This window comes from Onychomys torridus, chromosome 1 (genome assembly GCF_903995425.1).
Source record: "Onychomys torridus chromosome 1, mOncTor1.1, whole genome shotgun sequence".
Taxonomy (NCBI): Eukaryota; Metazoa; Chordata; class Mammalia; order Rodentia; family Cricetidae; genus Onychomys; species Onychomys torridus.
In genome coordinates this window covers 158,836,890-158,859,610 of record NC_050443.1, presented here as the reverse complement: position 1 = coordinate 158,859,610, position 22,721 = coordinate 158,836,890, and the positions used below count along the sequence as shown (strand labels likewise).

General features: G+C 42.1%; 1 protein-coding gene across 37 annotated transcripts in view; it reads left to right on the top strand.

Annotated features, from left to right (window-relative positions):
- Sorbs1 (sorbin and SH3 domain containing 1) overlaps window positions 1-22,721 on the top strand; it is a 230,753-nt gene that overhangs the window by 94,573 nt on the left and 113,459 nt on the right. The gene's annotated exons all lie outside the window — the stretch shown is intronic.

Here is a 22,721-nt window from a genome sequence, read left to right as displayed (position 1 = left end):
ACATTTCCCCCTTCCTTTTCCTCCCTCCAAGCCCTTCCGTATAACCCTCCTGCTCTCTTTCAAATTCATGGCCTCTTTTTTTATAAATTGTTTGTTTGTGTGTGTGTGTTCCTAACTATATAAAGCCAGCCTGCTCAGTCTGCTGTTACTTGTATGTATGCTTTCAGGGCTCACCATTTGGCACAGGGCAACCAATTGTGCTCTTTCCAAGGGAGAAGACCATTTCTCCTGCTCTTGGCGTTCCTTTACATCCACCAAACATCATATAGAATGATTGTAATCATGGACCTGAATTTCAAAAATCTGGCCAATAGTTTAGTAAAATCTTACTACGCCTTATTAAGAATTACAAAGGATCTGTGATTGAAAGAGACCGGTTGCAGAAAGTGCTCTCTGATCATACCGTCCTCAGCCACAGCTTGTCATGTAGCACCCCTTGCAAGAGGCTCAGATGTAGCTAGAAGTGCACACTGCCGCTTCACTCCTAAACCACCAGACCATCCACAGACGTTCACTCTGGAACTCACTGAGGAATGTCATTATAAAAATAGGTCATTTTCCAGAGACAGACCATGTTTGCTGCTTTCTTTGAAAATTGAGATCTTAGCTGAGCGTGGTGGTACATGCCTTTCATCCCAGCACTGGGGAGGCAGAGGTGGGTGGATCTCTGTGAGTTCATGGCCATCCTGATTTACAGAGCAAGCTCCAGGACAGCCAGGACTACATAGAGAGATCCAGTCTAAATAATATTAAAAAGAAGAAGAGGAGGAGGAATGGAGGAAGATGAGCAGGAGAAGAAAGAGAAGGAAGATGGAGCTCTTAAGTTCCATTATCATGAGTTGTGTCGTTCTGAAGAGTGTGACAGTGTGACATTTTAACATTTGACTTTTTGGCTTTGAGAAGATTGAATCACTGAATACAGAATGTGAAGGAGTTTGAGTTCAGAGTTTTCTGACCTCAGATTACACCTAGAAAGAGGGTTTTTGTTTTTGTTTTGTTTGTTTTTAAAAGAGAGAAATAAGGCTAACCTATTGATTGTTGAATTTACATTGTCATTCTGAGACTCCTGGGCATTGACTACAGTGGGGAGATCTAATATGTCACAATCCATTTTATTTTGTGTCCGTAGGCTTCTGCAGAGAAGCCTGTGGGTCTGCCTTTTGTGGCTTATCAATTAGTTTGGGTTTGTCTCCATTTTTTATTTATAATACTTATTGACTTGATTCATTCAGATCCCAAGTTCTGAAAAATTAGAATTTAGGGGGAAATTAATTACTGATACAATGGAAACTTTGAATCCAAGGTAGTTCTAATAAATCTGGGATATATGAGTCTACGTGGGAGGCAGTCATTAATGTCCTGTTGTACTTCACTGTAGCTATCAGTCTTTAAAAGTGCGATTGCACTCGGGAGGCAGAGCCAGGCGGATCTCTGTGAGTTCGAGGCCAGCCAAAGCTACACAGAGAAACCCTGTCTCAAAAAAACAAAAAACAAAACAAAAAAATTTCAGAGCCAGGCAGATCTCTGTGGGTTCGAGGCCAGCCTGGGCTACCAAGTGAGTTCCAGGAAAGGCGCAAAGCTACACAGAGAAACCCTGTCTCAAAAAACGAAAAAAAAAAAGTGTGATTTCCAGTTAACCAGAGGGTCTTCCTTATCCAGAATATTTGGTTAGTTCTTTGTGGACAACAGTTGTTTGTATGTAGAAGAAATTTTACAGAGAATACTTCCTACTATCCCTTTCCTTTTCGTGTAAAATCAAATCAACATCATATTTTATTACCCCTTTACTACACCCAAGGCACCGTGTTAAAATTCAAAAAGAATATTTGCAGTGAATAAGGGATTTTGGTTCTTTTTAAGCATAGCATTCTCCCTACCATCTGTTCTGTAAACACAGAGGTAAAAGCTTTTGGGAAAGCTTGTTTTCTGTATCTGACTCAGAACCCTATCCTCAATGGGGAGAGCTTGCGGCAGCTGGGGAGAAGCTTTACTTGTGGGTAGTTTCCCTCTTTCTTACTCGGACTGATTTTTCATTGATACAGTGAAAATGTCAAGTGAGCCCATTTGTAATGTGTTCTAATGAGGACAACTTTTGAGAGTTAGTGATACACTTTACAGTGGGATCTGGGGATTGAACTTGGGTCAGGAGTGTGTGACAGATGCTTTTCCTGTTATAGAAATAATATGCTTTTCCAAAAGTTCTTCAGTGTGCTTGTCCAGCTCAGGCTAATGCTCAAAGGGGAGCCAGCCTTGAATAGATTTCGCTAACGTATATGCACCTCAGGTTTGTACATTTTATATATGCGGTCACCCTTAAGTGTTCTCTAGGCTCCTAGGCTCCGGTTTGAACAATTTGAACAGAGACCTGAGACTGAAAATCTGGCCACTTGGGCAGATGGGATATTCTCAAAGATATTGCCAAGGTTATTTCTTAAGTACAACAATGGTGTTCTTTTTGAATAGTTGTTACCTGGGTGTCAGTCTTGCCCATCTGGCAGAATTATGCTTTTCTCAAGAAGAGAGCTGGGTGCTGTATGGCAAGTCAGGACTTACCATTGGTTGCAGCCCTGTGCCATCCCTTGAGTTGCCTGTTGAGAGCCACATTCTTTGGGAATTGGGCTAATGGCTTGTCAGTCCTGATCAACAAGCATTTGCATCCAAGCTTTTCTTATCTCTAACGGGCTTGGCTAACACACTCATCTTTGCAGTGTTCTAGAGACAGGGCTCCCTTAGCTAAGCTCTACTTTGTGTGGTTTAATGTCTCCTAAGCAAACCTACTAGTAAATCCTTTATAACATCAATTCTATTACTTTCAGTTTCTACCTCATTACCTGATGAGTCTTCTCATGGGCTATAGTCTATATTCTTTTTTGGGGGGTGGGTGGGTAGGTGAATGGGTGCTGAGACAAGGTCTCACTATGTAGCCTGGCCTAGAACTCACTGTGTAGACAAAGCTGGCTTCAGACTTGCAGATCCAGCCTCCTGCTTCTCCCTCCCAAGTTTTAGGATTAAAGACATATGTCATGACACCCAGCATAGCCCTCCTCCTCCTCCTCCTCCTCCTCCTCCTCCTCCTCCTTCTCCTCCTCCTCTTCTCCCCCCTCCTCTTCTTCCTTGCTCTTTGTCCTTTTTTTTGAGACAAGGTTTCTCTGTGTAACCCTGGAGCTTGCTCTGCTTCTGCATCCTGAGTGCTGAAATTAAAGGCATGCGCTACCACCACCCGGCTACCTATATTCTGAATCACTGTGTGTACCTCTAAGGAAAGAAGACAGCATGACAAGCAGCAGCTTTGTCTTTTTAAAGGGAAAAGAATCAAATTGTCAAAGGCTAAAAGGTAACTTTTCTTATGGGGCACCATTCTGGACCTGTCTGTTTAGGGGTCCACAACCTTGCTTAACTATTGATGTCCTGCTAGTACCTCAAGAACATTGCCTCTCTTAAAGACTTTGGCCCATAGTGGACCAAACCCCACTGCCAACCCAAACCCCACTGCCACCCCACTCTAGCACCCTGCCAGAGCTAAAAGAGCTGCATGTTTACCAGAAGTGGGAGCATCTCGGCCATTGGAGTTGACAAGAGTCAAGGAGTAAGCTGCTGGGCTCGCAGGGTGCTTGGGATTGGAAGGTGATGCCAGTGGTATAACTGGACAGATTTAAAAAAAAATTTCCCGTTTTTCTAAAACCTTGATTTTTATTACTCCCCTCCCTCTGCACCTTTCTTTCTTTTTGACTTTTTGAAATAAGGTTTCTCTGTGTAGCCCTGACTATCCTAGAACTTACTTTGTAGACCAGGCTAGTCTTGAACTCAGAGAGATGTCGAGTATGAGGATTAAAGGCATGTGCCACCACATCTGGCCTGATTATTTCTTTCTTTTCTTTTTCTTTGGTTTTTTGAGACAGGGTTTCTCTGGGTAGTCTTGGTGCCTCTCCTGGATCTCACTCTGTAGACCAGGCTCACCTCTAACTCATGGAGATCTGCCTGGCTTTGCCTCCTGAGTGCTGGGATTAAAGGTGTATGCCCCCACCGCCTGGCTCAATCATTTGTCTGTCTGTCTGTCTGTCTATCTATCTATCTATCTATCTATCTATCTATCTATCTATCTATCTAAATTTTTACTTCCAACTGTTGCCTTCATTTGGAGACACCCAAATTTCCAGTTTTAGAGTCTGTGCTGTAAAGGGTGTCAGAGGCGGCCAATATGAAGAGGCCTTCACTAGTCTTCATTTCCTGGATGGCAAGGGTCACTCAGAGCTACTCACAGGCCATATTAGAAGCTCTGTTTGCTGTCACTCTCCAAGAGTATCACATGACTTAAAAAATAAAAAGCAGTTACGTCTGAGCCTCAGATGGCTGGCCTGTCAAGGACAGTGAGATCCCCAGAGCACACAGTGCTGAGAATGCTTAGGAACTATGTAAGTGTGTTGAATAGTTTGTTTAGAACATTCTCCAAGTCACCATTAAAACAGATGACACAGAATGGAGTTTAAAAACAAGCAGGAAGTAGAAGGACCTGAAATGCAGTTCAAGGCTCAGCCTTGGAATTCACGGAAGGACTCAAGGATTTCCTAAATTAAGGTCAGAAGGACAGGATTTCACAGTTCTATTTCTTGTGGAGGGTGCGTCCCTGAGAATTCAGTCACTCCTTCTTTTAAATTGATGGTGACAGTTCCTATATCGAACGGTTATTGTGATTAATAAGATGGTCTTTGAAATGTGCCTAGCATAAGAAAGGAGCTCCCAATGATAACGATAGGGTGCCCCCCCCCCCCCCCAAGCAGTAAATCAAATACAGCAGATTTAGATAGTTTAAGAGACGGAAGAAGTGGAATTTGAGATTATACTACTTCCACACCAAAGAAAAAGCATTCTGGGGTTGGGGATTTAGCTCAGTGGTAGAGTGCTTGCCTAGCAAGCGCAAGGCCCTGGGTTCGATCCTCAGCTAAAAAAAAAAAAAGAAAAAGAAAAAGCACTCTGTGTTTCCGAGAGATGTGAGGAGTTTCCACTTGGAACTCTGCAAAAGCCTCTGTCAGAGGCAAGTTCACCAGGGAGTGCAATGATAAGAAAATCAGTTGAGTGCCTAAAGAAACTCTATTGCTTTTGAGTGATGGGACTATATATTTAGTGAAAACTGGAGATGTTGGGAATTTTTAGAGTTGATGCAGTGAAGAGGGAAGGCAGGCACGAAATCCTACCCCTAGTTGAGAAGTTGTTGGTACTTGATGGCTGATGAGGAAGAAAGAGTAGGTTTTCTTTAAGAGTGTGTGGGGTCCCTGGTAGGTTTACGTACTCCAGGATGGCCACACATTCTAGAGAATCTGGGCAGCACAAGTGGAATCAATGATTTTTAAAAAATGAGGATACAAAATTGAGTGACTAGGAAAGTAGGGTGGATCTGTGAGGAATTATGGGAGGCTGGGTGAATGTGATCAAAATACATTGTATAAAGGTCTCAAGGAATTGATGTTATATCAACATTTTAAAGGTTTTGGCCATCATGGATTATGATGTGAAATGGCCTTACATTTAGGGCCCATTTGAATTCTTTGCTTTCCCAAACATCCAGCTAAGAAATGTTGAGATTAAAAAAAAAAAAATGCATGTGCTTTTACTAAATTTCCCATTTGTAACCAGTGCCAGGCTGCATGCAGATGGGACAGCAGTCGTGACTGGCAGGCCCTGTGAGTGGAGCTGCATTCACACATTGTTTTATTCACTGTGAATATTTTGCAGGAGAGTAAGGGGAAACTGTTTCCTTGCTTAGATGAAAGCCTAACCCAATCAGTACAAATTATAAATACTATTTAAATCGATGGAACAAATGCTTAAACATCTTCAGCTCTGTGTGATGGCTTGGGTTTGGGCATGGGCATTGAATGTTTGTGTCGTATATACTTGGTTGTATTGATCAGTGTTTCTCAGAGTATTGCCTTAAAAGGGCATCTGCTGGGAATGGAGATCTCAGGGCCTTGCAGGGCTCTTCAGTTGGCTGTCTGGGAGCAGACCTACAGTGTTCTAGAGCAGTCTTCCTCAGGCCTGCAGTGTGAGCAGTTTCCCAACAGACACCCTGCGGAACTTCAGCAAAAAGTGCAGATTAAGTTGTTTTCTAGTTGGAAATGTTTTTTAAATCTAGAGAGTTCAAATTTGAGCTGAAAAACTGAGAGCAAAGCTGACTGATTTTGAGCCCATAATTTTACTAATGGATGAATGAGATTTGAAACTTCAAGGCATTGTATACTGTGTCCTCCTCAATTTGAGCAATTAAATTGATTTTTAAAGAGCAAGTTAAAAATTTAGTGGAAGGGCACAGTTAGAGTACTTTAACAAATGTCACTGTGTTTTTTTCTGAATTCTGTAATTTATCAAGTAGCAATTTAAAATACATTTTACTGTCTATAAGAAAATTTGTATTTGAGAAATCATTTATTATTAAGCTCCATGTGAATTTATAGCAAATGTGGAGGGGATTACTAACTTTAGACGGGGAGGGGTGAAGAAAGAGACCTAATGTTTTGGCAGGGCTCATTACTACTGCTGAATTCAGTAACAATGCAGTATAATTTATATAGGCATAAAGTTAAGCTGCTATGCAGTTCTGATTGGGATGATGACCTTATTAGTGTCTTCCAAACCCAATACTTAACATAAAACATCCCTTTGGCATTCTTTTTGTGATGAAATCAAAGCCAAAGAGGAAAATTTGAGTCTGGTCATATTTTATGTAAAGATATTACTGTTTTTTTGGTTATTTATTTGTTTTATTTTTTTATTGGTTTTCTTGAGATAGGGTCTCTCTACATAGTCTTGGCTGTCCTGGAACTCACTCTGTAGACCAGGCTGGCTTCAAACTCACAGAGATCCACCTGCCTCTGCCTTCTGAGTGTTGGGATTAAAGGCCTGTGTCACCATGTCTGGCTAAGATGTTATAGTTATAATTATCTTTAAGAAACAAAAACATCAGTATGTGGATTTGAGAGAAGCAGTCACTTTGATTATCTTTGACTAAAAAAAAAAGATTTCACATGGCTTATGACACCTCCCCACCCCCAACCCTTTAAAGCTAGAATCTCATTATGTAGCTCAGGCTGTCTTTGAACGTGTTATCTTCTTGTCTCTTGTCCCAGATGCTGAGATTATATGTGAGCCATCATGCTCAGCTTGAATGGGAGGTGTTGTTGGTTTGTTCTGGGATGGAGCCAGGACCCTGTGCATGCTAAGCAAGCACTCTACTGTTAAACTACACCCCAGTGTCACTTGTGTAGATTTCACTAACGGAAAATAAATGAAATAAGGCTTAAGTGAAACTTAGAACATCGATTCATGAATAATTTGATATGTATCTAGTTCTCTATAAGTGTGGCCAAACTATATGGTATACTTGAAATAAATTGTGTAACTCATCACCATGTCAATACACATCTATAAAAACAGTAAATACATGTCAGTAAATAAAAGTCTCTAATTTTAATAATCTGATGATTGGTCTCCACCCCTGCTCCTGTGAGTATTATCTGAGCAGGGTAAGCATTGATCCACTTCTCCCATATTTGTCTTTGCCCCAACTCTCAGCCACCTGGTCTTCCTCTATCTGTTTAATCCTCTCTAGTGGCAGTGGGTGGAGGGAGCAGTAGGAACACCCCCTGTGTCTTGCCAGATGACATTGCTGCTTTTCAGCCCCTTAGATGGAAGGGCCACATTCTAGGATGACATCCTTATCTTTCAGACAGTCGCCTTCCAGGCCTGAGATCTGAGTTCCCATGACCCAGGCACTCTGTTTGTTTTCTTAGCTAGGAATTTCCAGAGCCCCAGCTGGGGTGCCCTTTGCCTTCCCGGCAGCTGGCTTCATTCTGAATTTAATGAGCTTGCTGAGTGGAGTGGCTAAGGAAGGGTTTCCCTCACTGGAAGGACTCTGACACTTTTTTCCTGTAAAGTAATTAAATGCCTGTGTCTGGGTGGCTCCAGGAAAGGGCCTTCCCAGCCACCTCCCCTGTGATCAGGGGCTAGCGCACCATCCCCAGCCTTCCTGCTCTGCTCCTCTTTAGTTTGGGGGTAACCAGAAAGGAAGAAGGAATATGTTTAAAATCACACACATGCACGTTTTGGACCCTTGGGATTTTTAATTGCTTGTCCACTGGGGACAGTTGAGCAAGCCTATTGGTGAACTTACATTGCCTTTCTGGATTTCAGTTTACCCAGGCAGGGCCGCATCGTGTGTGATTCTCCACAGTTGAGCTTGCTGGCGTAGATGATGGTAGCAGAGGGGACTTCAAGCACTTCTTTACCACTCTGAGAGTTCAAATAATTTTTTCATTTCTGCTTTTAGTGGGGGATCTAAGTATGTTTTAGGTTCTCCCTAAATGTTTATATTTATTACATATTTATAGAATTTACATAAATATTTATTACATATTTACAGAAGAACTTGGTTTTGCACTGTTTTGATTCAACAGAAGGTCCACAATTATAGGCTTCTGAAGCTAGGTTTCCTCAAGTGATGTCTGTTATATAGTCTCCAAAGTCCACAATTCCTGAGGCTCCAACACAAGAGATCTGAAGTTACATTCTTCTGAAGGAATTTCACTGCATACTTACAAAAAGGGAATGGGGTTTTTATATAGGACCTTTACCCTTTCTCACATCTCTAAGATTTTACAAAAGCCCTCTGTTAAAATTTTTGATCATTTGTTCCAGATAAACAAGATATACTATAAATTTAAACAGTGGCACATGTAGTGGAAAAAAAATAAAAGGATTTTTAAATTTTTTTTATTCTTATTTATTTATTTATTTTTATACAGGATCTCATGTAGCCCAGACTAACTTCAGTGTAGCTGAGGAGGATGTTGAACCCTTGTTCTTTCTGTCTCCACTTCTCAAGATCTGGGACTATAGGCAGCAAAGTGTGATTTGAATGATTTGAAGATCAGAAGCACCAAAGGGCATTTGGTTGTGGATTCACCTTAGTTAATGTTTACTTTACCTTTTTACAAAGAGGGAAAAGTCACTTAGTTTATTCCCTTAGTATTTATGTATAAGATTTTGTGTTCAGATATATGTGAACTCACGAAATAAAATGTTGGTGGTTTTTATTTTATTCAGGGTTTATTTATTTTTATCGGGGAAGAAGAAATGAAATGACTTTAGTGCTCTTGTGATTTCAGAACAGTCCGTGATGCACTCAGACACAGGTGCCTGTGCACAGACATGCATCACATCTAGTCTATGTTGCTGGCTTGGCTCTCCCTTGCTCTATGGAAAGTGCTTGGCAGGGTGGGAAGTTTCACATTTCAGAGGAGTGTGTATCTGGATGTTGCGTTTTCTTCTGGGGAGTGGTGTGTGTATGCTGTGTATGTGTAGTATGTATATGTGTGTGACTGTGGGAACATGTGTCACGGCACATGTGAAGATGAGAGAACAGTTCCTACCTCTTGAGTTAATGTCTTGGTTGTTCACATCTGTGTTCTCCTGTCTCCCTGTAGGAGTGCTGACATTACAGATGCATACTACCCTACCTGGAGTTATGTGGCTTCTAAGCATCCATATTCAGGAACTTAGGTCTGAGTGGCAAGTGCTCTACCCAATGAACCCTCTCCCCAGACCCTAAGGGTGCATTTTCTTACCTCAGCACATGGATCAGGACTTTAAGGCTCATTACATTTATAAGCCTCGAAATTCTTTGTCTTAAAAAAAATTAATTAATAGACTAATTAATTAATTAATTAATTAATGTGTGTTAGTTGGGGGAGGTGCTCGAATCTTGCTGTACAAATGGAGGCCAGAGAGTAACTTTTGGGAACCTAAAATTCTAAGATGCTCAGAGTGCTTTGACCACATTAAACCTTTCTAAAAACAGACTGTGGTGGCTGGATGTTTCTCCCAGCCCCCACTGAAATCAGTGATTAACCTTTGTCACAGAAGGCCAAGGACTTTGCTGTCTTGTAACCTGCAAACTCCTGTACAAATGTGGGTCCTGGGTGGAGTCACCACAAGGTCTGAGTTAAATATTCTCTGCCTGAGGCAAAAAAGCCTTCATTCCTGGCAGTGGTTTTTCTGTCTCTGCAGGACCCAGTGGGTTGCTTTACAGTTAAACAGTGACTAAAGAAGCATTTCATTAACCAGAATTCCTACTCGTCTCCAGCTCTTTTCTCCGTTTGGAGTTAGAGGGAGACAAAAAGAAAATAAACCAATCATGTCCACATGGACTCACTTATGAAGCGCTTCCTGTGTGCGTAGCAGTGTGTTGCACAGACAAATGGCCCCAAGTCCTTGCAACAGGGATCTAGTGATGTTTTACCTGTTTGTCATGTGGGGACACAGAGATTTGCAGTGGTGGTGGAGCCAATGTGAAGAAGCACTTAGAACTCTTCTCTCCTGGTTAGAGTTGATGTGAAGAAGTGCAGTGTTCTCTTAATGAAGATCTCCCACCTCTGCTGTCTTCTGAAGCTAACCATAGAAGGTAGAGTTCTTCTCATCCAGAATCTTTTGAGTGTGTGGTTCCTGTGTGTGTGTGTGTGTGTGTGTGTGTGTGTGTTTAGATTGCACACGCTGACAGGCTGACATCTGGTGTCTTCATTTTCTCCCCCACCTTATTTTTTTTACACTTTTTAAAAATTATTTTTAAATTATATATAGGTGTGTTTGACTGCATGTGGGTATGTGTATATGACTGCAAGTGCCTTTGAAGACCAGAGGTGTCAAATGCCTTGGAGCTGGAGTTGCAGAGGGTTGTGAGGTTATAAGCTGCCTGACATGGGTGTTGGGAACTGAACTCATCCTCTGAAAGAGCAGCAAGTGCTCTTAGTCACTGAGCCTTCTCTGGTCAGCTCTGCCTTATGCTTAAGAAAGGATCTCTCACCTGCCCTATTTTTTTGAGAAAACATCATCCACTATTTTGACACATCAGATGGCAAGCCTCAGGGTTCCTCGTGTCTGCCTCCATAGCCTCGATATTACAGGCAAGTGCCTGCACACCTGGCTTTTATGTGAGTGCTGGGGATCCAGTTTCTTATGTTTATATAAGGTATGAGTTGTGAAGACTGGATCATTTGGGGTTAAGAACCATTCTCTTTAATTTAACATTCATTAGCTTAAAAATGATTGTAAACATCTTACTCGGTTAGCCTTGTGTTCTTTTGTGGTGAGTTTGCTCTGTTTTCAGTTTTTCTACTTTGCTTCTTTGAGTTCTACAGGGTTGTCAACACCTTTTATTTGCTGGTAATTTTCTTGTCAGCCATCAAGGCAATTGGGCAGGGGGAAAAAGCTTCCCTATGGGCAGCAATAGCAGAATGAGATTTAGGGAGTATGCCTAGATGATCAAATTCTTTCTGAATGGCAGTTTTTGCTACAAATAAGCAGAAAAAGACAAATGTAGAAATTGTCACTTGTGGTTGCTGTAATCAAGGTTTCTATGTAGCTTTTCAAAGCCAAATTGCAGGGAGCTTCCCTCCCAGGCAGGGTATGCTTGTGCCCTTGGCAATTTTCATATGTGCCTCATGAAAAGCACCAGGCATCAGTGTGACCTCCTGTCCCTTTGATCCCCCACAGCTATAGTGCATTCTGCATGCTTCTCAGCAAGGGCAAATCTTGGATTAGGGAACTTCTGTGGAGCTCATCTTGAGGTTAGTGGCCTGACAGGATGTCACTGCCTAGTGTTCAAGGCCATTTTGTGATGTCTGCCTGACATCATTTCTGCGTGGTATTCTCTACTGATGGTTCCCTGTGTTCTGCTCTGTGAGCTATATTAGATGCTTCTGTGGGAACTCTGGCACAGCTTTTTAGGACCAGAAGGCATAGGAGACAAGTTTACCTGCAAATCAGGCAACACTTGCTACTAACATCTGTGAGGGAGACCAGGTACTGTGCTTGTTATGGAAGTTAATTCACAGAGCGAATCATATTAGGAAAGGGCAAGGCATGTTACCTTATAAGGTAGGGAGAGGAGAGCAAGTTGTGACTGTGTGTGTGTGTGTAGGGGAAGAGGGTACTGGGATGGAAGCCTCTGAGTTGTATCTAGGCTATTAGTCTTTTCTTTCTTCACATCTAGAATGTCTCCTCTCTAAGGTCAGACCCTATATCTAGGTTGACTAAGGTGACTGCTCAGTGCCACAGTTGGATAAAATCCCCTGCTGTAATCCATCATTGTGTGCTCTGAGTAGTCTTTGTGTAGGAGGAACATCTTGCTTTAGGTAGACACTGTTTTACAACTTTAAATTTATTTATTTTATATTTTTAAATTTTTCAGAGCATTGATGGTGCATGTCTTTAATCCTAGTACTCAGGAGGCAGAGGCAGGAGGATCTCTGAGTTTGAGACCAGTCTGGCCTACAGAAGTAGTTCCAGGACAGCTAGGACTACACAAAGAAACCGTGTCTCAAAAAACAAAAACAAACAACAACAACAATAACAAAAAAACAAACAAACAAAAAACTCAAACAAACAAAAAAAAGTAAAATTTTTATATGCATGAATATTTTGCTTGAATATGTACCATGTGAATTTATGTGTACCAAGTGTATACTTGGTGCCCACAGAAGTCAGAGGAGGGCTTTGGATACCCTGGGACTGGAGTTGTGGATGGTTGTGAGCCACCATGTGAGTGCTGAGGCTTGAATCCTGATCCTCTGCAAGTGCTCTTAACAGCTGAGCCATCTTTCCAGCCCTAACGTTTTGACTCTTCAATGAGTCTTGCAATTGTCACTGAGGCTCAGTTTTTCCATTTTAAAGAGGTGTTTGAGGATCCGATGTGACATATGCAAAGTGGCTGGTTTCCAGCCAGCTTTGGGGAAATGCAGATGGTTCATCTGTCCAGTAGTGAGCATGCAGGGACTTTACATGCGTGTACCATATGTCCATTGTGATGGTTTGGTTTCTTGAGACCTGCCCTTCAGAGAGGACAGTTACACAGGAGTCTTTCATGGCCTGGTTTTGCATGGGAAGACAGAGCTGGGAACCTGATTCCTGGTGCTTGATTCCTCCTGTAGTTGGTAAAGCCTGGCTTTGGGCGCAGATAGTAGTGGTAGCACCCACCTCAACTGTTGTCCGGACAATAAACAGAGCATTAGAAAGGCCAGCCTAGTGCCTCCCTGTTAGAGCACTTCTGTTACCCCACAGTTAACATGTAAATGCGTATTTTTAAATTTAACCTTGAGAACAACTTGTTAAATTAGGTATTATTAATCTCATCTTATAAATCATTAAAATGAAGCAGACAAATTTAAGGGGTTTCCTAATTTAAACAGACCTGGCCAAGTTTGGTCCAGATTTATTTTTTCTGGCTCTGGCCAGCTTCCAGCATCTGCCAGGCACTACATGAAGCTCAGGTCAGAGTGGGTCCCAGATACCAAATAAGCCAGGGTCACTCTGCCTGGAACCTAGATGTTGTTTTTGTTGTATATAAGCACTTATATATTAATTTCATACATTAAAGTATTAATGATAATTATATGCCATGCTATTTCAGGTAATCTGGTTTGATAGACAACATGTATTTAAAATAAATACTTTGGTTAATTATATATTGTCAGCTTGGTACTATCTTGAGTCCTTGGGAAATTTTATTCTTAAAGAAAATCTACCTCAGGAATTTGCATTATATTATCAGATGCTTGGATGCAGATTTAATGTCTGGTTGGGTTTTTTGGGTTTTTTTGTTTTTGTTTTTGTTTTTAAGCCTAATATTAATAAAAAGGGAAAAGGGATTAGAGAAGAGGAGGAAATGTAATCCTTAGTGTACAACAGGAATGGTTAACACAGTTAGACACTAATGATCCTTGGCCTAATAGTGTGAATTTGGGATTATTGATTTTGGGCCTGTGTGTACATGTTCCACTTCAGTTATTAAACATCAAGAAGAGAGGTCTTCTCAGAAAAGAGTGTTTTCAGGGTTTCGTATTGATTTTGGGGTAGGTCAATATACTTTCAGTAAAATTTGAAAATTTAAGGAAAACAAGCACTTTTTGAATAAGCCACTATTATGAATTGAGGCATTTAGGTTATATGTTTGCAAAGGACACAAAGTCTTTTTCGTGAATGGACTCAGTGTTCTCTCATTCCTGAGCTGGTGTTGCCTGCACTGTAAAGGTCTGTGTAATGTAGGATGTGGTGAACAGGGATTTCATAGCTTGTGAGCTGGAGCTATGTGGGACTGTCTGTGAGAGCACACAGCTCCGCTGTGTGGGAGACCCACCCTTCTACCATTCGTGAACTCCAGCGGCCCCTGTTCAAAGACTTTCTTAGGTTTGTTTTTTAGCCTTATATAGTACCCACTGTTTAGTTTCATTTACCTGCGTGTGACCTGTGGCCCAGCCCTGCCTCCCCAGGGAACAGAAGATGCTTCCGTGGTAACTTCTCAGTGAGTTCACTTCAGAAAGAGTGAGGTATCTCTGTCCCGGGCTTGCCCTTATTTTAAGGTTCTGTACTTATAAATCTTTGTAATGATGCTTTGCTTTCATCTAATGAGTTTGGGAATCTGCCGTGTTTTGAATTCTCTAGATTTTCTAAGGGAAGAGCTCCAAATTCACTGGATGCCACAGTCAGACAGCTTTGTTTGGGTTCTGTAGACAGGACCATATTTGGGAAACACAAATGGGCCAGTTTTCACTTTTAGGGCTTGTCTTGGTTAACAATGCATGTTTAAGAACTTTTGTGTGCCCAGAATGGCACAAAGCAAGAGGTTTCGAAGTAGCTCAGGGCTCTGGAATGCTCCAGGCAGAGGAGCAGGGAATTGGCAGGGGACAAGGCTAGGGTTAAGGGAGACTGTGTGTGTTGTCACCTGGTAATTCCTATAACTCTCTGAAAATGAAATATTTGCTGCAGTTGCTGCTTTAGGAAGTCTGGTGGAAACTTCAAGTCATTCTGTGTCCCCGGAGTCCTCATAAGGAGCTACACTGGAGTACCTTGGCCTCACAAGCAAAAGCAGTTGATGTGATTAATGTTAGAATTCTGCAATCGAGGTTGCTGCTGTTAATCTGGTGAAGAGTGCATTGTGTGGCGTTCTCATAGACAAGATTGTAAGTGACGTTTTTTAGCTTATCTGTGGAATTTTCTCTTGAAAGTTCTAAAGATTACACAATTATATGCTAGCTGTCAAATATGAGCTAAGAAAAATTTATTTTCATGAAAAGGATTGTCTTACAGGTTGAACATCCCTGTTCTTAAAAGCCTTAGGTCTGAAATGCTTTAAAACCTAAAAAACTCCTTGACTGCTAACATGATGGAAGACCTTAAGGGACCAGGTTGCAGTCAAATGGAAACATGCTGAAAATACATGTAGTTGGTTTTAGGCTCACAGACATCAGGTGTAATGAAACACTGATACATTTCAGGTAGATCTTAGATCCCTCATTTGTCTTATCTACAAATACTCAAAATCTCAAAATGTTAAAAAAAAATCAGAATATTCTAGTTTCACACATGTCAGGTAGGCAGTTTTGCTGGTGTTTGTTTGTTTTGTTTTGTCAACTTATCACAAACTAGAGTCACCTGGGCCAAGGGAACCTCAGAGGAGGAATTGCCTCCATCAGATTGGCCTATGAGCATGTCTGTGGGGCGTTTTCTTGATTTCTAATTGATGTAGGGAGGCCTAGTCCACTGGGGGTAGTGCTATCCCTAGGCAGGTGGGCCATGAAGGCTTGGAAATAGACCACCTTGCCAGGTATGCTACTCAAAGAATTGGGTGTGTGGAGCACATGTGAGGAGATGGAACTGGAAAAGTCATTGGACTGTGTTCTTCCAGATCCCATGGCATGTTAAGATCATTGTTTTCTACAACTGTGACATTTGAGGTAAGTTTAGAAATGATGCAATTGATTAATCAAAATTTTTTATATTTATTCATTCTTTGATTCTCCCTAGTTACACCTCGTCTAGATTGTCACCAGAAGAACTGTCTGACTTTATCTTCTGGGCACACCTCTCGTCCTACATCTTACGATAGTCTTAGAGACAGCAATAGAGCCAGGCACTGTCCTTGTGCATAGTAGGTGCTCAAGGAACACTGTTTTAGACCAGTAGACTTTGCTGATAAATTTCTTCCCTTCCTGTGCTGCCTGACTAACTTTTGGGCCTAGAGGGACCCTTGTTGGGATCAGATACAGGAGCTCTTTCTTGCTCAAGTCAGGACATGGCAGGTGTGGGCTGGAATGGATCTGAGGCTTCTAGAACTTCGAGGGTGAGCAGAATGGTAGGCCTGCGGATATACAGGCAATGAAAATGAATTAGGAGGAACAGCTCTTCCAGGTATGGGGGTAGAGGGGGATACCCAGGATGAAGAGAGAATGGAACCCTGAAACACTCTCAAGGGACAGATCTTCCCTCAACAGCATTACTGGATATTGCTCTGCTCCAGGCTTCATACTGGGTACTGTGGAACAGAGATGAATACTGGCCACGCTGTGAGCCCCATGAGTGCTGTCTGGTGGCTCTTGTGAGGGCCGAGATAGGGCAGCAGGGAGGGATGACGAATGGATTCAGCCAAGGCCTTGAAGCTTGTTGCCTGGACTTTGAATTGTGCAGTGAGGGGTGGGTACCATTGGAAGAAGGTTCTAAAGTGATACAGTTTGTTAGGTAACCATGGAGGGCTGGCATTGAGCACACTGAAGGTGGAGGTTGTCCTGAGGAAGCAGATGAGCAATAGGAGGCAAGTGTGTGTGTAGAAGGGCTGGAGAGATGGCTCAGTGGTTAGGTGCACTTGCTCCACAAGTCCTAAGTCAGATTCTTTGTTGGGTGGCTCACAGCTGCCTGTAGCTCCAGTCCCAGGGAATCCCACACCCTCTTCTATAAGTAAATAAAACCAAAAATCTCTAAACACAAAGAGAAGTTGATAGAAAGGAGACTTTACAAAACAAAATAAAACCACAACTCAGTTTTTGTACCTAGTAAAGAGGTGGGTAAAATTCCAGGCTTATGAACCCTTTAATTTGTAGCCACAGAACTTGTTATCAAAGAAGAGGTCAGGAAGTAGAAGTTAAGGAAATTGATTAGAGCACAGTTGCCCTGGTTGAAATGACAGGTGGGGAGTGGGTGGGTGAGTGCCTGCCCAGTGGCCTGGGGAGGCTCACGAAGCCTCCTTCCAACATAGTTGGAAAGCTATGGAAATGGTCCAGAGGGCCTGTGAATCATCATGTTCTGACCTTCCAGATGAACCCTGAAGGAAATGAGTGTGAAGTTGGAAAGGAGTAAGGACCAGCTCATGACCCTGTGGCCATGAACTCCTAGAAGATCCACAGAAGCCCTGTTCTATCAGGAGGATCCTCATTGCCCAATACAAGTCAGTTTTTGGTGACACTCAGGAGTTGGAACGTGTTTGTGAGGAGGAAAAAGGAGTTGCTGTCTGAACTGTGATCAGTAGACCTGAGAAGCCCCAACTAGTACAGAAACTGTTGGACTTGGCTGAGTGTGTTCACGAGAGACCTTTTGGAAGGCTATTTCAGATAATTGGTTAGAACGGAAACTGAGTTGGAGAGACTCCAGGAGGAAATGGGAGGATGGAGGGGGTGGTCTTTTTGACATATTTTCCTAGTGCTCCCTCCCTAGAAACCGTCAGCCTGTTGTGTTCCAAGCCCCCAGCCGAGTCTTGGGATTCCAGATCTAAGCTAATGTCAACCCTATTCTAGTTTCTTCCCCTTGAAAGGAAGTGTGGGCAGCTCACTGTTTGTCCCTTCCTCTTTCCGAAGAGCCTTCGGCCTTCCCTCCGATAAGGCAGAGAGTTGAAGAGAAACGGCATTGGTAGCAATTGAGGAGGTACCAATGGGAAATTGGAGAGATATGCCTCTCAGGCTGGGGATAAGAAGTACAGAGAAATGAGGCTAGACGTTATTCTGGGGCTTTGTGAGCTGTCCGCTCTTTTTATTGGAAATAGCTGCTCGTACATGAAGCCAATCCCAGATTTGATTTCAAAGATTGAGCATAGCTGATATTTTGTTCTGAGGGCAGCCAGCTCCCTTTTCAGCAACTGGAATAGAGTAGAAGAGTCTTGTCTACTTGAAGGAAAAGACCCTACAGGTAGGTCCTCCTGGCTGAGTACAACAAAGACAAAGCCCACAACTGCACACTCAGTCCTGAGGGACGTAGCCCTTCCCTTCCAGGTTATTTATAGTCTTGTTGGAGACAAAGAGGAACTGTGGAGGCAAAAACACCACTGTGCTGAAGAGAAGCTGGAGTGTGCTGGGTGAGAGCTGAACGAAGCCTCCTTCTCCGATAGTATCTGCACCTGATCTTCATTTCTACAAGTTCAGTTTCTCTAGCTGTGTATCCCCAGACTGTCCACATCTGGACCTTTCCTTCATAGTCAATAGCTTGTGTTTGGCTACTTGATTCTGTTTCAGCTGGAAGCGTGAGTGTGGCTTTTGCTTTTTAGCAGATTATTCATTCTTTGTTGCAGAACCGTTGATTATCTGGATCAGCATTCTGAGCTCTGGCTACGTCTTCACAGCTTGTTCTTTGGTGGAATGTCTGTGTTGATGCTGAGGTGCTTTGCCTAAGTATGGTTAGGCCTGCAGCTCCAGGTGTCAGAAGGTGGCTTGCCTCTGATTGGCCCACCCAAGCTGGGACACTAGGTTCCTGCAACCACAAGGAAATGAATGACAGGTGTAGTTGATGGGTTTTGCCACTAGGTGGAATCATTTATTCTTGTTGGCTTTTACCCAAAGGTGCCTGGACTTGGAGGGGGCTTAGTGGAGATTTTGAAGCTGTGCCATCATTTGTTCAACCAAATCATGTTTTAGAGCATGGCTTGAAAGTACATTTTAACTATTAAATATCAGAGGGTGTGTGTGTGTGTGTGTGTGTGTGTGTGTGTGTGTGTGTGTGTATGCATGAGCGTATATGAGGAGGCCAGAGGTCAACACAAGACACCTCTGTCAGTCACTTCTTTACCATGTTTTTGAGGCAGGGTTTCTCACTGACCCTGGAGCTTACCAATTGGCTATTCTGGTTGGCCAGCACGCCCCGGGAACCTCCGGTCCCCAGCATTGGCATTACGGGCACTTGACATTTTGTGTTGTGATGGGGAGCCACACTTCGGTTCCTGTGTTAGGGGGCAAGTTCTGTACTGACTGAGCAATCTCCCCAGTGCAAGTATCAGAGGTTTGTTATGCAAAATAAACATTTGAGTTCTACATCCGATATAATATCTATGTTATCTTTTAAAAAGCCTTCACGTCACAGCAGAGAGTACTGATGCTTAGTGCTCAGTCGACTTTCTCTATTTATTAAACTATCAGGGAGGACACAGCTAGGAATGGTGTCATCCACAGCACGCAGGTCTTCGTACTCCAAGTGACGTAATTAACATAATGTCTCACAGGCTCGCCCAGAGGCCTGTGATTCTCAGTTCTGTCAAGTTGACAGTTCACAATAACCCTCACATTTGTGACATTTTTGTGGTATCATGTCCTTGGGTCTCATTTACTGCTCCTCTCTTTCTTTCTTGTCTCTTACCCCTGGTTTATTAACTCCTCTATTTGTACTTTTACACCTTTTCTTTAAACAAAACTGAACTAAATTCTGCATATGAAACACAACCTATTTTTTGGGTGGCGGGAATCTGGTTTATTTCACTTAATATGGTCTCTAGATTTGTTTTCCTGCAAAGGACATAATTCTTCTTTGTAGCAAAATACTACTTCATTTTTGACTTGGCACCTCATTCATTCATGCGTTGACACATGCCTTGGCTTCCATAACCTGGATTTTGTGAAGAGAGGCTTGAGGATCAAGGTGGAAGGTGTCATCAGATAGCAGTTCTCTTCTTAGGTTTTAGAAGAACCTCTATGTGGTTTCCACGGGGTCCTCACTGATTTCCTTTCCCACCAGAGGTATGTTGCGTTGTCACTAGCATTTGGGTTTTGTTTCTTGATGGTAGTCCTTCTGTTGGAGTGTCATTGTCCATCCTTTTAGCTGTGTGTGGCTTTGACAGTGGAGTGAGTTTCTAGCAGGAAGCAAATAGCTCAATCTTAATTTGGAAAACATTCAGCCAGTTCTAGTGTTTCTAACTGGCAAGTTGTGGTCTTTAGATTTAGGTAACTGTTGAAAGGTTGAACCCACTTCTTCAATTTATTCTTATTCAGGTTTGATGTTTTACTGAGTTAGTAATATTTGGACCTACCCTAATTTGTGTTTGTTAATCTGCCCTTGTAAGAATGGTTCTTCATAAGCTCTTATGCTTCTGTGTTTTCATCTTCTTGGTGTAAAATTCCTTTCAGTGGTTTATAACACACATGGATTTAACAGTTATGAATTGCTTTAGTTTTAGTCTTATCAGTAAAAGTCCTCAGTTCTTCAGTTTTAAGGTATAACTTTTTGAATAAAGTAACCTTGCCTGGCAGTTACTTTGGGGGGATTAAAAGCTACCAATTTATACTCTGCTGGGCTTAACAATTTTTGTGGAGAGGTTTGCTATTGTTTGAATGGGTTTATGTTTGTAAGCAGCTTGCAATCTCTCGATTGCAGCTTTCAATTTTCTTGCTTTGTTCTGTTTTCTTGGCATTTTAACTATATGGTGTGAAGGGATCTTTCTGGTTATGTTTTTTGGGTATTGTAAAGGACTAATGTTTGAATGGCCATTTCTATCCTCAGATATATAGATATTTCTATTATAATTTAAAAAGATTTTTAAAAATGTGTATATATGGGTGTGTCTGAATGCTGTGTCATCAGATTCCCCTGGAGCTGCGATCATAGGTGGCTATGAGCTGCCTAACACAGGTTCTGGGAACCAAACTCTGGTCCTCTGGAAAAGTAGCAAGTGCTTTTACCCTCGGGCCCATCTCTCCAGCCTTCCTTGAATAGCTTTTCTATGTGTTTTGACTGTGTCTTAGTTCCTTTTTCTACACTATAGATTTGTAGATTTGGTCTGTTAATTGTATCCCAGAGGCCTTAGTTGTTATGGTCATAATTACATTTTATATTTTAAGTTGTTTGTGAATGCTATAGGCCCTCTGATAGTCTTTCCTCACATAGTCTAGTATGTGGCTGATGTTTTCCACTATGGTGTTTCCTTTTTCCTTAAGCTCCCCATTTCCAAGATTTGCTTGGTATTTGTCTTCCAGAATCTGTCTCTGCATTTGTATTTGAAGTTGTTGAATTTCCCACCCAAATCCTTGATTGACTTATACATTTCACCTGTCTATTAACTTGACTCTTTGAGGTTCGATGATGTTGAAAACTAGACCTGAATTCTTTGTCTAATGGTTCACGTATTTCATTACCTTGGACTCAGTTACTGAGGTTACAGATGTTTGGAGGAGTCATGTGACCTTGCTTTCTCAGTATTTCTGTTTTGCAATTCTGCATCTGTTGGGATGGCTCTGTCTTACTTTCTTACATGGGAGTCTTCTTAGTGAGCAGCCTTCTCTTGAGGCTCCCTCTGGGGAGGAGGAAGCATGCTGTTGCTAGATGGAAGTACAGAAATGCAGAAGGCATGAGATGTCCAGAGTGGGAGGAGCCAGTAGGTACTCAAGGCCTTCACTCTGACAGCTTGTTAATCATAGGTCAGAGAAATGGAAGAAGACCTGGCTGAAGGGAGAAGCCATGCTCAGTAGCTGGAGCACTCAATATTATGAAAACATTAATTTTCCCTACAGTGATTATAGAGCCTACAAAATCACAACTAGAAATGCAACACTTTTTCTTTTTTTTCCTTTCTCCCCCCCCCCCCCCTTTCTTTTCTTCAGGGGAAAAAAAAAAGATGGTCACTTTAAAGTTCACATGAAAAACGCAAAGGACCTAGCTGGGTATGCCAGCCCTTGAGAGGCCAAGTTAGGAGGACCTCAGCAACTTTGAGGCAGGTCTAGGCTCCATAAGGAGTTCTGGATTGGCCTGGGTCACAGTGTGAAATCCTGCTTCAAAAATAAAATGAACAAAATGGGAAATGCAAAGGACTAAAACTGGCCCCAAAGATTTTGAATAGGGATGAAGTAGGAAAACTTACATTTTTCTGATTTCAAGATTGTATAAGAAGTAGTAGTAATCAAGCCAGTGGGTTATTGGATGGAGATAGCTCAGAGGCTAGAGTCGAGTCCAGAAGGAGATTTACACATCTATAGCCATTTGTTTTTCAAAAGGGTTATACTAAATACGAAAGACAGACACAAAAGCTTGCATATATGTGGTACCAGCCATAGAAAATAGTGGGACCATAATAATGGTAGGTAGTCAGTGTTCCTAGGAGCTTGGTGTGACATACTTGACTGTAAGGAGACATGGGGACCATTTCTGGGGGTGATGGAAATGCTGTATGTGACTTTGGTGATAATTATAAGGTATGTTTATTTGTCAAAGTGTTACAGGGGTGTGTGTGTGTGTGTGTGTGTGTGTGTGTGTGTGTGTGTGTGTGTGTGTGTGTTTACATATAGTCTCCCATCTGAGTACAAATCAGGCCCCAACCCTGCTTAACTTCAGATGAGACTGGACATGCTTAATGTGGTATGGTTGTAGACAGCATACCATCTTGTATAGTGAAGACTTGCCTCAAACTTACTGTATAGTAAGGATGACCTTGAACTTGTGATCCTCCTGCTTGCACTTTCTGGGGTTACAGATGCACACTACTACACCCAATTATTTGTCAAAAGATATTAATACAGTTCGGTTTGAGCATCCATGTAGCTTAGAGGTTGAGTCTTTGGTTAATGTACCCCTGAAGCTCTGGGCTGATCTTCATCACGATCGAAACCGAACAGACCAAAACAGATGGATACCTTTCATTGGAGACAAATGATAATAAA